Source organism: Nomascus leucogenys, chromosome 25 (assembly GCF_006542625.1).
Source record: "Nomascus leucogenys isolate Asia chromosome 25, Asia_NLE_v1, whole genome shotgun sequence".
NCBI lineage: Eukaryota > Metazoa > Chordata > Mammalia > Primates > Hylobatidae > Nomascus > Nomascus leucogenys.
The window spans coordinates 13540160-13555768 of record NC_044405.1 but is presented as its reverse complement, the minus strand read 5'-3'; positions in this window follow the sequence as shown (position 1 = coordinate 13555768).

Below are 15609 nucleotides of genomic sequence, written 5' to 3'. Positions count from 1 at the left end.
CCACCAGAAAAGGCGCTGGTATCCACGGCTGAGAGACCCATTGATGGTTCACATCACAGAACTCTGTGCAGACAACCCCCAGTACCAGCCTGGAGCCAGGGAGACTCGCTGGGTGGCAGGGCCCAGAAGAGAGACAACAATCACTGCAGTTCAGCTCACAGGAAGCCCCATTCATAGAAAAAGGGGGAGAGTACTACATTCAGCCCTAGACCGTCCCTCTGACAGAGCCTACCAAAATGAGAAGAAACCAGAAAACCAACCCTGGTAATATGACAAAACGAGGGTCTTCAACACTCCCCAAAATCATACTAGTTCACCAGCAATGGATCCAAACCAAGAAGAAACCCCTGATTTACCTGAAAAAGAATTCAGGACGTTAGTTATTAAGCTAATAAGGGAGGGACCAGAGAAAGACGAAGCCCAATGTAAGGAAATCCAAAAAATGATACAAGAAGTAAAGGGAGAAATATTCATGGAAATAGATAGCTTAAAGAAAAAAAAAACATAAAAAATTCAGGAAACTTTGGACACACCTTTAGAAATGCAAAATGCTCTGGAAAGTCTCAGCAATAGAATTGAACAAGTAGAAGAAAGTAGTTCGGAATTCAAAGACAAGGTTTTTGAATTAACTGAATCCAACAAAGACAAAAAATAAAGAGTAAGAAAATATGAACAAAGCTTCTAAGAAGTCTGGGATTATGTTAAATGAGCAAACCTAAGAATAATTAATGTACCTGAGGAAGAAGAGAATTCTAAAAACCTGGAAAACATGTTTGGGGGAATAATCAAGGAAAACTTCCCTGGCCTTGCAAGAGACCTAGACAGCCAAGTACAAGAATCACAAAGAACACCTAGGAAATTCATCACAAAAAGATCTTCACTTAGGCATATTGTCGTCAGGTTATCCAAACTTAAGATGAAGGAAAGAAGCTTAAGGGCTGTGAGACAGAATCATCAGGTAACCTATCAAGGAAAACCTATCAGATTAACAGCAGATTTCTCAGCAGAAACCCAACAAGCTAGAAGGGATTGGGACCCTATCTTCAGGTTCCTCAAACAAAATAATTACTAGCCAAGAATTTTGTATCCAGTGAAACTAAGCATCATATGTGAAGGCAAGATACAGTTGTTTTCAGACAAACACATGCTTAGAGAATTTGCCATTATCAAACCACCACTACAAGAACTGCTAAAAGGAACTCTAAATCTTGAAACAAATATTGGAAACACATCAAAACAGATCCTCTTTAAAGTATAAATCACACAGGACACATATAGCAAAAATACAAGTTAAAAAGTGAAAACAAAAAGTAAAATCAAAGAACACAGGCAACAAAGGGCATGACAAAAGCAATGGTACCTCACATTTCAATACTAACATTAAATGTAAATGCCCTAAATGCTCCACTTAAAAGATAAAGAATTGCAGAATGGGTAAGACCTCACCAACCAATTATCTGCTGTCTTCAGGAGACTGGCCTTACACGTAAGGACTCACATAAAGTAAAGGGATAGATAAGGATATTTCATGCAAATGGACACCAAAAGCCAGCAGGGGTAGCTACTCTTGTATCAGACAAGACAAACTTTAAAGCAACAATGGTTAAAAGAGACAAAGAGGGACAGGATATAATGGTAAAAGGCCTTGTCCAACAGGAAAATATCATAATTCTAAACATATATGCACCTAACACTGGAGCTCCCAAATTTATAAAAACAATTACTAATAGACCCAAGAAATGAGATAGACAGCAGCACAATAATAGTGGGGGATGTCAATACTCCACTGACAGCACTAGACAGGTCATCAAGACAGAAAGTCAACAAAGAAACAATGGGTTTAAACTATACCTTGGAACAAATGGACTTAACAGATATATACAGAACATTTCATCCAACAACCACAGAACACACATTCTATCCAACAGTGCATGGAACTTTCTCCAAGATTGACCATATGATAGGCCATAAAAATAAGCCTCAATAAATTTAAGACAATTGAAATTATATCAAGCACTCTCTCAGACCACAGTGTAATAAAACTGGAAATCAACTCCAAAAGGAATCTTCAAAAAAGAAAACTGCAGACCAATATCCTTGGTGAACATAGATGCTAAAATCCTTAACAAAATACTAGCCGATTGAATCCAACAACATATCAAAAAGAGAATACATGATCAAGTGCATTTTATACCAGGGGTGCAGGGATGGTTTAACATACACAAGTCAATAAATGTGATACACTACATAAACAGAATTTAAAACAAAAATCACATGATCATCTCAATAGATGCAGAAAAAGCATTCGACAAAATCCAACATCGTTTTATGACTAAAACTCTCAGCAAAATCCTCATACAAAGAACATACCTTAATGTAATAAAAGCCACCTATGACATCACATGATCATCTCAATAGATGCAGAAAAAGCATTCGACAAAATCCAACATCGCTTTATGATTAAAACTCTCAGCAAAATCCGCATACAAAGAACATACTTAATGTAATAAAAGCCACCTATGACAAACCCACAGCCAACATAATACTGAATGGGGAAAAGTTGAAAGCATTCCCTCTGAGAACAGGAACAAGACAAGGATGCCCACTCTCACCACTCCTCTTCAACATAGTACTCAAAGTCCTAGCCAGAGCAATCAGGCAAGAGAAAGAAGTAAAGGGTATCCAAATTAGTAAAGAGGAAGTGAAATTGTTACCTCTTTGCTGACGATGTGATCATTTACCAGAAACCTCCTAGAACTGATAAAAATCCAGCAAAGTCCTGGATACAAGATTAATGTATACAAATCAGTAGCTCTCCTATAACACTAGCAGTGACCAAGCAGAGAATCAAATCAAGAACTCAACCCTTTTTACAACAAAAGCTACAAAAAAACAAAACAAAACAAAAACATAAAATACTTGGGAATATACCCAACAAAGGAGTTAAAAGACCTCTACAAGGAAAACTACAAAACACTGCTGAAAGAAATAGATGACATGAACAAATGGAAACACATCTTATGCTCATGGATGGGTAGAATCAATATTGTGAAAACGACCATACCGCCAAAAGCAATCTACAAATTCAATGCAATCCTCATCAGAATACCACTATCATACTTCAGAGAATTAGAAAAAAAAATTCCAAAATTCATATAGAACCAAAAAAGAGCCCCCATAGTCAAAGCAAGACTAAGCTAAAAGAACAAATCTGGAGGCATCACACTACCTAATTTCACACTATACTATAAGGCCATAGTCATCAAAATAGCATGGTACTGGTATAAAAACAGGCATATAGACCAATGGAACAGAATAGAGAACCCAGAAATAAACCCAAATACTTACAGCCAAGATCTTCGACAAAGCAAACAAAAACATAAAGTGGGGAAAGACACCCTTTTCAACAAACGGTGCAGGGATAATTGGCAAGCTACATGTAGGATAATAAAACTGTATCCTCATCTCTCACCTTATACAAAAATCAACTCATGATGGATTAAGGACTTAAATCTAAGACCTGAAACTAAAAAAAATTTCTAGAAGATGACATTGGAAAAACCCTTCTAGACATTGGCTTAGGCAAGGATTTCATGACCAAGAACCCAAAAGCAAATGCAATAAAAATGAAAATAAATAGCTAGGACCCAATTAAACTAAAGACCTTTTGCACAGCAAAAGGAACAGTCAGCAGAGTAAACAGACAACTCACAGAGTGGGAGAATCTTCACAATCTATACATCTGACAAAGGACTAATATCCAGAATCTACAACGAACTCACACAAATCAGGAAGAAAAAAACAAAGAATCCCATCAAAAACTGGGCTAAGGACATGAATAGATGATTCTCAAAAGAAGATAAACAAATGGCCAACAAACATGAAAAAAATGCTCAACATCAGTAGTGATCAGGGAAATGCAAGTCCAAACCACAATGAGATACCACCTCACTCTGGCAAGAATGGCCATAATCAAAAACTCAAAAAACAGAAGATGTTGGCATGGATGCGGTGAACAGGGAACACTTCTACACTGCTGGTGGGAATGTAAACTAGTGCAGCCACTGTGGAAAACAGTGTGGAGATTCCTTAAAAAACTAAAAGTAGAACTACCATTTAATCCAGCAATCCTACTACTGGGTGTCTACTCAGAGGAAAATAAGTCATTATTCGAAAAAGATACTTGCACATACATGTTTATAGCAGCACAATTCACAATTGCAAAATTGTGGAACCAAACCAAATACCCATCAATCAGTGAGTGGATAAAGAAATGGTGATATATATCACAGCCATAAAAAGGAATGAATTAACATTTGCAGTGACCTGGATGAGATTGGAGACTATTATTCTAAGTGATACAATGCGGAAACGTATGTTCTCACTGATATGTTGGAGCTAAGCTATGAGGATGCAAAGGCATAAGAATAATACAATGGGCTTTGGAGATTTGAGGGGAAGAGTGGGAGGGGACAAGGGATAAAAGACTGCAAATATGGTGCAATGTATATATGGGTGATGGGTGCACCAAAATCTCACAAATCACCACTAAAGAACTTATGTAACCAAATACCACATGTAACCCAATAATTTACGGAAAAAATACTATACATGGATTTCAAAAACTTTTTGCATCAAAATAAACTTGTACTAAGCTGTTACAACATATTCGAACAGGATCTAGTTGCATCTAGTTTAAAGCACAAAGAAGGATAAGACATTAGTTTGAATAGAGCCCCTATCAGAGCAACAGGAATTCCGCTAAAGTTGAAGCAAGAGCAAACATCAAATTTATGGTAGATCATGTGTAAAAGAATGGTAAAATGATTGATACGTTAAGAAAAGTTTATGGGGTCAATGTATCAAAGGATTCAGCGGTTTATAAATGGAAAACTAATTTTAAAACGGGATGAGACAATGTTGAAGATGAAGCCCGCAGGGGCAGACAATTCACGTCATTTTTTGAAGAAAAAATTCATCTTGTTTGTGCCCCAAATAAAGGGGACTGAAATCAACAACAGAAACAATAGCCAATAGCATAAACATCTCAATTGGCTCAGCTTACACAATTCTGACTGAAAAACTGAAGTTAAGCAAACTTTCCACTCAATGATTGCCAAAACTGTTGCATCCATATCAGCTGCAAAAAAGAGCAGAACTTTCAATGGAAATTTTAGACAGGTGGGATCAAGATTATGAAGAATTTCTTCAAAGGATTGTAACAGGAGATGAAACATGGCTTTACCAGTATGATCCTGAAGACAAAACACAATTGAAGCAACTGCTACCAAGAGGTAGAATTGGTCTGTTCAAAGCCAAACTGGGCTGGTTAAGAGCAAAACTCATGGCAAAAGATTTTTTTGAGATTCTTACGGCATTTTGCTTGTTGACTCTCTGGAGGGCCAAAAACCAATAACATCTGCTTATTATAGGAGTGTTTTTGAGAAAATTAGCCAAAGCTTTAGCAGAAACCACCCCCGCACCCGGGAAACCTTCACCAGAGAGCCCTCCTCCACCATAACAATCCTCCTGCCTCATTCCTCTTATTGAACAAGGGCAGTTTTATGAGTATTTTCATAGGAAATTTTTAGACATCAGCATTACAGTTCTGATTGGTTCCTTCTTTGTGTTTCCTAATATTAAAAAAACCTTTAAAAGCCACCAATTTTTCTTCAGTTAATAATGGAGAAAAGACGGCATTGACATAACTATATTCTCAGGACTCACTTTCTTAGGAATGGACTAAATGGCTGGTATCGTCACTGGTATCACTTACTTATTTTGAATTTGTTGGAGCTTATGTAGAAAAATACTGTTTATATTTTTTATTCTTATCTTTTAATTATATTTTTCCATGAACTTTTTGAGGTCTCATATATAGTTTTTTTATAAAATATAGTAACAAATATTTGTAAAATTTTATATGGTGTATAAAAGGTGCTTAGTTATAATATTCTTATACTTTATACTTTATGTGTTAACTATTTTTTATTAAATGAATCAAAATAGCTTGAGCTTCTCTCAAAAGTCACCCAAGAGGATATCAATCAAATTGATGTGATTTTCTTCATTATTCTGGCAGAATATTGGACTTCTTCATCTGGGCTTAGAGTTCATTACAAATTTCCAGAAACTTATTTCTTGGCTTTGATCCTTTGTCATAATGTGCTGGTGAATGTTAAGCAGTAGGCTCTCTGGAGTATGGTCGGGGGTGATATAGGAAGGGGAGTCCTGATGGGTTGCATTTGCTGATTTTTGTAGTGTAAATTTCTCTAATATGGTCACTTTCAGGCTACCAACACGATGCCACTGAATGCAAAATTTTAAAAGGTCGTACTATGGCACATGAATATGATAGTCATAACCTCAAGAACATAGATAATAAAGTATAGTAAAATAATTAGAACATGATGAGTTTGAGTCTTTCTTACCTTTTTAAAATTTATTTAATTCTAAGCTTATATAATTTATGGTAGCCACCTTTCTTCCTTTAGAGCAACATGTCAGTCATAATTAGCACCTTGGCCATGGAGTGAGGCAGAAAACCAAACCAAATCATACAAAAAGTATGGAACCAGGTAGAGGAGTATTTGTTTTTCTGATCTAATTGCCATTAATGGGATTCTTTTGATATTAAGAATACCAGAAGTATAAATGCTTCATGACTGAGCAATCATCTTTTTCAGACGAGGCAAAACAGAGCCATATACACCCATCCCATCCCATCCCGTCCCGTCCTGTCCCGTCCCGTCCCGTCCCATCCCATCCCGTCCCTCTCTAACTAATCTATCTATCTTATCTATCATATCTATTTATCTATCTAATCTATCCATCCATCTACCTATCTTATCTGTCTATCTGTCTATCATCTATCTCTGTATGTCCATCTAATCTATCATGTATAAATGTTGTTGACATTACTGCTGTTACTTTGTGTTGTCTTAACTTCTTTTGTATATTCTGATTCTATGTTGAGTCATGAAAATTCAAGCTATAGTTCAAAAAAGTGATGGAAATGTTAGTGATACAGCTGAGCTTCAACATACTCTAGGTTTCTTTTAAAAGCTGTATGCAGAGTGCAGGGGCTTATGCAACTAAGTGGGCTGTTTGGCAAGATAATAGACATAGCAGGGAGAGAAATTTGTATCTCCTACATGAAAGTCTGTGTGTTTACGAGAGTAGATGTTTGACACATTGCAGAGTTCGTACTATGCCAGCTTATCTTCTGAATTTTTTTGGCCTACTATCGTCTACTTAGAATACACCCAAGTGTAAATAAATTTCTTCCCTGTTTTGATTTTAATGTGACCATTGTCCTTATAGACGTGCTTGTAGGTACGGCCTCTTGAAATGATTTAATGAATACAATGTTGTATATAAACTTTACAAGTATTTGACAACATCTAATCATGAAGATTCCTATCAGTATAGAAAAGTGTCAGCCGGGCACAGTGGCTCACACCTGTAATCCCAGCACTCTGGGAGGCCAAGGCAGGTAGATCACGAGGTCAGGAGTTCGAGACCAACCTGGCCACCATGGTGAAACCCCATCTCTACCAAAAATACAAAAATTAGCTGGGTGTGGTGGTGGGCGCCTGTAATCCCAGCTACTTGGGAGGCTGAGGCAGGAGAATAATTTGAACCCAGGAGGCGGAGGTTGGAAAAGTGTCAGCAGTGTTACCAGTTGCCATTTAAGTACACTTTCTTTTACTTTCGAAAGGATTTTTTATTCTATAATAAGCTATAAAAGAATCATGGCAGTTGCTTTCGATTGATTCATATAATTCTCTGCCCAGAGAGAAAATACAACACATGAAAAGGACAGAATCATAAAACATGATGCCTCCAAGCAAAAGGCAGGGAATTTCATCCTCCTATGTATTTTTAATTTAAGAGGGACATGAAAAAAGACATGACCAGCGATAGAAAAGGTGAATTTGGGGCACTTCTGTCCTTTTTTTTTGTTTTACAAAATGGCCAGAAACTTGTTTGTGACATGTCTAGCAACTTGCTTGGCTTCAATCACTTGCAAAAGAAATAATAAAATTATTAAAAATGGAAATGAAATCTTTCATTTTGTTTCACCAGTGAGAAAAGCTAATCAAAGAGATCGTCCTGAGAAGTTTGTTTCCTCATCTCTTAAGAAAGCTGTGATATGACTGAACAAGTGACTTGTGTTTTTCATCATAATTATAAAGATTATGAGTAGAATGATCAAATTAGACATTTTAAAATGCTTACTTGAGGTACTACAACTCGAGAAACAATCAGCCAAGTATTTTTAAAGGAGTATTTAAATTAGATCATAATAAATTGATAAAGAAACATCCCTCCAATTTAAAGGTTAAAAAACATGCTGTGGCCAGGCACCATGGCTCATGCCTGTAATCCCAGCATTTGGGGAGGTCAAGGCTGGTGGATCATGAGGTCAAAAGATTGAGACCATCCTGGCCAACATGGTGAAACCCTGTCTCTACTAAAAAAAAAAAAAAAAAAAAAAATTAGCTGGACATGGTGGTGGGTGCTTGTAATCCTAGCTACTTAAGAGGCTGAGGTAGGAGAACTGCCTGAACTCAGGAGGTGGAAGTTGCAGTGAGCTGAGATTGCACCACTGCACTTCAGCCTGGGTGACAGAGCAAGGCTCCATCTCAGGAAAACAAAAACAAAAACAAAAACATGCTGCGAGGTTCATTCTTTTTAAAAATATAGCAAGAAGGAAATAGATCAATAGATGTCACAAATCAGTGCTATTTCTGCTAGAACAGAGACTCATGTTACTTAGACTCAAAGTGTTGCTATACACCAGGAGTTTCTGAACTTCAGCATGCATTGCAATCACACAGATGCTGAGCTCTAGCCCTGGAGTTGATGTAGTACCTCTGAGGTGGAGCCTAAAAATTTGTATTTCCAATGAGTTCCCAGGTAATGATGATGCTGCTGAATTGTGGATCACCCATTGAGAACCACAGCTATAAACAATATATCACATATTGAGGATAGATGTGATGATATAAAATTATAAAGAAATCCATGAACATGAAAATTGCCAGATTCACAATAGTGTGTGTTTATGTTGGAGAAAGTAGTGTGGAAAGGTGACATAGAATGTTTAACTCTATTAGAAGACAATATTTTAAATAATTAAGCAGGTAGATGAGTATTTGTTGCATCACTGTTTATAGATTTTGCATGTCTTGAACATTTCATGATTTACTTTTTAAAAATAAAGTTGTTAATACTGAACTAAGGTTTATATAAATTAAGTACGAATGATTGGGTACATTCTGTTAGCCAAAAGGTACAGAATTGCTAGCATTTGAATTTCCTTTAATCAAATAGTTTAAATAATACAATCTAAAAAAGCTTAAAATGTCGTTATATAAATGACATAATAGAAAAAATATTATAGTGACTCTGTTCGGTTTTAAATCTGTTAGTTTATTCAACAAATATTTACTGAGTTTCTACTATGTTTCAGAAAATGTTCTAGGCACTAGAAATACAATGATCGAAATGGACACAAATGTTGCCCTTATGGGGCCTCCATTCTGTAAAAAGTCGTTGTATATTCTGTTCAGTAACAAACATGATGTGATGTTAAAGTTGGTAAAAGGACAGAAAAACCTGAAATATCAATCCAGTTTTGATATCTAAAAACAGTAGTGAACAAATAAAGTGAATTCTAAGCTAAGGAATTGTTCAGAATATGCTAATAAGAAATAGACTCATAGCAAATTATAAAATTAAAATTAAAACTACAAGTTTAATCTAATTTTCATGGGAAAGACTGGTAGGAAGACTATTGGGAGAATTTCCACTCATTTCTTTTTTTTTTCTGAGTATCTAAACCAGTTATATGCAACATGGTTTTTCCCTCTGTGAATGTCTCCTTTACACATATACCGTATTTTCCATGGGAACATGTCTAAATAGAGAATGATTTGGGGGTAAAGTTGTACAGATGACTCCTCCCGCGACTCAGCAAACATCTTTCCTGAGAGTAATGCTCCCTTTTCATTTGGGAATTAATGAAATAATTAAGTCATAAAACATGATTGTACATATTTACTTAACTGCTTCACTAGTTTATTTACTTGTCAAGCATGTTTAAGATTTCTAATAAGTTATTAGCTCAGGACACAGCATTGAAGTTCAGATTAATAGACTGGGTTCTGCTCTCAAATAGCTCGGAGGAGGATGAAGGAGATATGAAAAATGTGATCAAAGAAGAGCTCTGATAAAAGGACTTGCCAGAGAAGTCTTTGAGTGACAGACCATGTATACTACTAATACATGAAACAGGCAAGGATTCCCAGAGAATGTAATGCTTTGAGCTGAGCCTTGAAAGGTGAATAGAGGTAGCTAAGTGAGGAAAGTAAAGATAAATAGAGAGGTGAAGACAGCCAACATGGAAATTATTGCAGCATTTGCCTTCATCGTGTGTGACCAAAAAACTCAGGAAAAAAAATGATTCAAATACTTGTGTGTATGTGTGTATGTGTGTCTGTGCATCTGTGTGTGTGTGTATGTGTGTGTGTGTGTGCGGTGTTCTTTGTGGTGTCTGTTGAGTCTCAACAGCCCCGCTGGTGGGGGCCAGACACTACCGTAGTTATCAGGCATTCAAAGGTGAATGAGAGAGACATGGTCTTCCTTTCAATGAATTTATATTCCCATAGGAGATTTGCAAATTACTCTTTGCTTTCGGGACACTAAGTGATTCAATTTTACTGACTAAAAGCTGTAAAATAGCCTTTAGCAAAATTGTAAGTACTCTTCTTGCTCTCAATTTTTATGTTTTAATGTTATGTCCTTAGTTATATATTACCTGAAGGGAAAATCAAAACCAAACCAAACAAATAAACACACAGGCAAAACAAAACCTTTGAATTTTCCTCCAAGCAAAAAATCTGTCAGTGGTGTCTCCTTTCTCTCAAATATAAAATTATGTTTATAATAGATGTTACAGGATATCTACCAGCTATTGTTTGGGGTTATTTTTATCTTCTACTATTACTAACACAGATAGTGGTTTATGAGTAAAAGCATGTATTCTTTTCTGCTTTAATTTAATTAAATATAGCTGAAACGGTGGCAATTAAAGAGTGCTCATTCACCCACATACATTGTAAAATTGTTTATTTAAAAGCAATCTATGGGCATGGTTCATAACACAATTTTCCTCTCATAGTACATGGAGAAATTATGGGCCGCATTTTAAAGTTTTGTGTTCTAAATTAAATCATGTTGTACTCTAAATTGAAACACTTAAAACTCAAATGTGTTTTTTCTCTGTTAGCAATTTTAAACAGCTTGCATAATTTTTCTTAATTAGGTTTTAAACTCAACAAGGCCAGTAACTATATTTGGTATTCTTTATACAATTTATACTGAGCTGTCATTGCAAGCAAATCTAATTCTGGTTATCAGCATATGAAAAACAAGTAAAGCTTTCTTTTTTTTTTACTTCTAAAATTTGGGAGTATGATTGATAGTACTTTATTTATAAAGCAAATTTCAGAATCATGATCAGAATTATGCTGATGCCAAATTTCATGTGAATTGACTTTATGGGAAACACCCTATTTAAAATAAGTGTCTTGGTAGACTAATAAATGAAAAGGAATAATAACACATGCTACTTTAATTTTACAAACACTTTTATTCTAACCAGGAATTAGAGGTATGACAAATAAATTTTTAACTTATATGATTATTTATTTAGTACTAATATTTCTGGTATAGCCAGTTCATTAAAAAAGAGCTACCCAGAGCCCCGACATAAAATACTCCAAAACAAAAGTTACTATGCTCAAGACATTATTCCTCAAGAATTTACTAAGAGCACCAACACTTATTATACCAAGGAAAATGTAAGTTTGTTAACACACTTCTTGATGTATTATTACGTTTATAGGGTAAACAGCCCACTTTTGGTTCTAAATCATTGACTCACATTTGTGCACAGCAAAAAATCTGATTTATGTATGAATGACAAAAACACTATATATATATATATTTTTTTTTTTTTTTTTTTTTTTTTTTTTTTACATACATATATATATATATATACAGATATATATATATACGTATATATATATATATATACGTATATATATATATGTGTGTATATATATATATACGTATATATATATATGTGTATATATATATATATACACACACACACACACACACCACACACACATATATTTACTGGTATGATAGAAACCTACTGAAAAATCAATTATAAACATCTACTAATAAGAATTTAAGTTAATATTGAAAAACAAGTATGTTACAAACTTAGCTCAGGGCCCTTCCTCCATTCTCATTCTTAAGTAAACAAGTTAGTAAGAAAATGAGTTTGCTCTCAAGACTTTTTCAGCCCATTTCTAGGTTGATACTGTTCTAGGGTACCTCCTGGTCTGCTGTGTTTAAAATAATGTTGCTAATTCTGTAAATATTTAATGGACGCAGATCCACGTTTGCCTGGCCTCTCCCCGCAACATAATTTTCTGTCATTTTAATCTGGTTTGCATCAACTTTCTATTTAGATTGCTGTAAAGACACTGCTGAGTATTAGTTTTCTTTTCTCCTGGAAGATTTACCTCTAATTTTCTGATGATTTTCTTTTTCTGTTTTTGTAGAGATAGGGTCTCACTATGTTGCCCAGTCTGCTCTCAAACCCCTGGGTCCAACCAATCCTCCTGCCTCAGCCTCCCAAGATTTCTGTTTCTTGCTAAAGGTAATGCATTGTATTATTCCGAGATTATGAGTCCATATTGGTGGTCACATTAGATGGCCCTACTAGATGGCCAAAGATCCATCCCTCTCCCTTCTCGTTCCTAAATAGGATGACAGAGATTCTAAAATGAACCAATATATGGTTTTCATCCTTTGTATTTATGCATAATGTTTAAATGTAATATCTCTTGTGTAATTGGAAACATTTGGAAGTCTTACTAAAGGTATTTCTTACAATTAATTTTTATTTCCTAAAACAATAAAACGGATTATTGGAATCTACTTGAACTATAAAAACTTTTGACCCATTCGGGATCCACGGCAAACTGAACCTTTTTGCCTCTTGGAACTAGCACTTCAGCGTGCTTTCATTTTCAAATCCTTAATCCATAAAATTGGGTGAAAATGCCCTGCTGTATTGATTGATAGCCTAAATAAGAAGTTCACACCCTCTCAGTTATCTTTCTGGTAGAGCTTGCTGCTTTCTGGAATGAGCTCTCCATTCTCTGTACTATGCCTATCATTTCTTGTTCTGCTGTTTTAGCCAAAGCATGGAAATTAACTCATTCCAAACCAAATTCTTGCATATTTTGAAGATTTGCTTCTGAGAGTTGTTTTGGACTACAAATCTCACATAATGAACTCCATTGGTCATGTGAAGACAAAATAGTGTCAGAGTCTGTGCACATCTGGTTCAGGTGCCCTGGTACAATATTCCATATGGAAGGGGTAGGTTTTAGAATAAGTGACTAAGCCAATAATATAATATTCTTTTGTATCTAATTCATCTTCTATTTTTCCTCTTCTTTTTAAATCTTTTTAAATCATTATGAGGATTTTTCTGTCTATGGTTCTGGCCAGATTGTCCTATTCATTAAATTGCCTAGAGCTAATGCTTTAAATTTGCATTACTTACACGGAAGCAACTAACTAATCTTTGCAAGGTTAGTAGGTAGCAAGTTAGTTGCTTGCATATTGGAGAAAAATGGTACAAGTATTTCTTTAAAAACTTAGAATCTGCATGTAAAAATAAAATTTGTATTCCTCTTATAGCCATATCGCTTCATATTTCTTATATAACACTCATTTGACACAATGTAACTTTGATTTTTTAAAAGGAAAACATTAAAAAAAAACCCACAGAATACTTTGAGGTAATAATACACTGTCAATATATTTTGCCAAATTTCAAGAAGAAAAGTAATAATATAAGAAGTAGATTTATTTTCTCACTGACCCAGTGTTTTGTTTTCATTGTGGTGTAGGGCTAATGCAATTTTTAAGGATTTTAGATATTTGTTTTGTGTGATTTCCCTTGACCAAACTGTATCCTTTTTGAATTTTGGTACTTTATAACAGGAAACAATTTTGCAGCAAATTGAACTGGTTGGATTTTACAGCTCTTCCTTAGAATATCTCCTTCCCCGCCCCCAACTTTTCTTTCATCAAACAGCAATTACCCAGCATCCACACAACATATTACTTGATTTTTCTTCTGAGACCTTCTAGTCACACAGAAAAAAATATTTTTCCTCCTAAATGTTCTATTATAGAATTTCCCTTTCATAAAGCATCTATTTATGTCCCCTATTACAGTGATTAACATCAGTTTCATGCAGTGCCAACAAGAGGATCATTTCTCTCCCTCAAAGAACTATTGTAAACACTTAATCTCCTTTATTTATATTATTCCTACTGTAGAAGGCTTCTTTTATGATATTCTAGGGTCACATTGTCATGTCTGTGATCTTTATAGGTGCACAAATTCTTTCATCTTGTTCCAATATTTGCTTTAGACATGGATAAGATTTGATTTTGACTTGGGTAGTCCACACTACAGCAGCAACTGACTTATCAGGATCCAAACACTCTCCCTGCCATCTGTGGGGGGTTGACACATCCAAACTAGACAACAGATCAGATTATGAGGTCTTCTCTGACCACATGGATTCAAAATAAAATCTAACTTCTCTTTATAGCCTCCATCATGTTAGGAAAATTCCAGAATATACTGCCTTCTAGTCCTTTTTTTTTTTTTCTACTCCCTACAACCAACATTTAAACAAATACTTTAAAAACATTAAGAAACATATACTTTACTGAACTTTCCACCTTGGGCAAAATGTTACAAACAATTCCCTCATGGCATCAAGTTTGCCAGCTTGCCAGTAGGAAGTCTCAGGGAATACCATCTCATCCCCCCTCTAACTGCATGCATCCTTTAGAGGCTAATGCTCCTGTATCAGAGGTTGGTCTTTTAACTAGGTAGAGCCAAGTGTGTGTTATCACATTTGATTCTCCTTTGAAAGGACAGGCTTACTCAAATAGAAGGTGACTCCTCCTCCTCCACTAGTTAGGGATTCCAAGGGGTTACGTGAAGAGGGCTTCATCTCAGAATATGAGAATTCAAATCTAGGTTTTATTATATATTAACTATGTGACTTTGGACAATTTTGCCACTTAAACTGTCTTAATTTCCTCATCTTTAAAATGAGGCTAATGATATGTTACTTATGTCATGGAGTTGTTATAAGATGTAAAGATGTGGTATAACAGTACGTGGTGAAATACAGGCAATCAAGTATTACTATTATTTTCTTTTTAACTTCAATAACTCTGCGTTGGCTGGGCATGATGGCTCACGTCTGTAATCCCAGCACTTTAGGAGGCCGAGGTGAGCGGATCAATTGAGGTCAGGAGTTTGAGAGCAGCCTGGCAACCACAGTGAAATCCCACCTCTGCTAAAAATATAAAAATTAGCTGGGTGTGGTGGCACATGGCTGTAATCCCAGCTACTCAGGAGGCTAAGGCAGGAGAATCACTTGAACCTAGGAGAGGAAGGTTGCAGTGAGCTGAAATCGTGTCACT